Consider the following 2004-nt stretch of genomic DNA (forward strand, 5'->3'; position numbering starts at 1 on the left):
CACACACACACACATACAGCAGGCTGGAAGTTTGAGTTCATGACTGGCCCCTCTGGAACCTCGGGTTAAACAGCTTTGTGAATTAAATATGTAGACCACATGAGACTTGTGTTAACGTTAGGCCATTGGTTCCCATTACAGGTTTCAATTTATATCAGCCAAGACTAACACCTCCACTCGAGGTGAGCGCCGGTGTCAGGCTCACAACACCCACATGCCTGTCAGCATGATAGATGGCCACGCCGCTGATAGAGCTAATTTAAAAGCATGCTGCTGTCTCAGAGGAAGAATAGAATAAAGGAGAGTGGATCTCTTCACCGTCTCACACTCTCAGCAGTATGCACACATTATAAACACCAATGCGCACACACCGTATGTGCAATGACTGTAAACAAACTCAAAGCTCAAGATGATTCTCTTCTTGATTGGTTTGTCTCGTACTTCTGTGTACATTCCATTTAGTTTTAGATGAGCCTCTTGTTACCTTGCTTGCTACGTTCAGGCTCTGGACACTGCTGCTTCTGTGTTTCTTGTCTCTCCATACCTGCTCTTACACTTAACCAGCAAATTGGGATCAATAAAGCAGTGAGGTTATCGGTCCCTAGGAAAGGACAGCCGCTCAGTAAACAGTTCTTATTTGACACTGCCTGTAGTGAAAACAGCATGTTAGGTTGAGGGCACTTCAAGTTGAATGTGTCTCCTATTTAGACTCCCGCGGACCCATGCTGCTTGTGATGTGATGTATGATTCAGTGTAGGAGAATGTAGCCAGTGTGACCCAGGGGAAATTTAGTCCATTGCTTACTTTCTTTCAACTTGACAGGAAGTTCCCAGCACTGCTGTGCTCTCGCAGGCCAAACTTTGCTTGTTAGTTTTGGGTTCAAGTGAAAAGAGAGACGAGGCTGCTGTTTTTGACAGACTAGCACCAGGGGGAAGTGATCTGTGAGGTGAGGAGAGTGGGTGTTAGCCTGAGCTTCGCTTTTGTCAGACGGATCCACTGTGAGTCAGCAGGGCATGAGGAGATTTGAGCAGATATGAGAATGTGTTGTGTTTGTTTTTCTTTTTTATATTTGCTTGCATGAATTTGTGCAGTTTAGTGGATAGTGAGTGTTTCATGTGTGTTTTACACAGATGCACAATCAGCTGACGGTGCTGTTGGGACATTTGGGTTTATTCAAGAGTGTGGCTCAAGTCCTATCTCCTTGATGGCACCTGGAAGTTGCTTGTTGTCCTCCCAGATCCATATTCTTCATATATGTTTAGAATCTATTCATCATTTTGTCATCCATATTGTAAGTTTTGTATTTTGTCTATTTTATTCTGTTCACTCGAAATCTGTCCGTCCTGAGAGAGTGTTCCTTCTTATCCATGTTTTTCCTGTTATGTCAATAATATTGATTATTTTTAATAATTATAAAACAAGACTAAGAGTCCACAACCAGTGACTGTACTTAGATTGTACATCTCTATGCTAACATGCTCACAATGACAATACTAACATGCAGATGCTTAGCAGGCAAATGTTTACCATGTTCAAGTGCATTAGTTTAGCATATTAGCATCGTAACATTTGCTAATTAGCTTTAAAAACAAAAGCTGATGGTAATGTCATTAGGTTTGTAGGTATTTGGTCATAAACCTGATGATGGCTAAAACGTCAGGGGATTATCAAAGTCCTTATACGCTGTCCGGAGATGATGTATCCTACGAAATGACATATTTCACTGAATAATTGAAAACTTTGACCTGCTGGTGGCACTAGGAAAAATCAGAGGATCATCACAAAAGTCATTAGAATTTATCTTCTAGAGAGCTTGACCAAATTACATGGAAGTCCATTCATCAGCAGTTGCTGAGATATTTCAATATGGACCAACTGAGTGGTGTTGGGCCAGACAACATTGTTATCCCTAGAGCCACAATGCTTGCATGGCTAAAAATAATAGTATTTAGCATGTCTGCTTCTACATGACCCCCCCCCTCCAAAAAAAATCTTTGATGAGTG

At 41.7% G+C, this 2004-nt stretch overlaps 1 protein-coding gene across 1 annotated transcript in view; it reads left to right on the top strand.

Annotated features, from left to right (window-relative positions):
- Positions 1-2004, top strand: part of cdh4 (cadherin 4, type 1, R-cadherin (retinal)) — a 64421-nt gene that overhangs the window by 23189 nt on the left and 39228 nt on the right. The window lies entirely within an intron of this gene.

This window comes from Morone saxatilis, unplaced genomic scaffold (genome assembly GCF_004916995.1).
Source record: "Morone saxatilis isolate NCDOM2014 unplaced genomic scaffold, NCSU_SB_2.0 Contig18, whole genome shotgun sequence".
Taxonomy (NCBI): Eukaryota; Metazoa; Chordata; class Actinopteri; family Moronidae; genus Morone; species Morone saxatilis.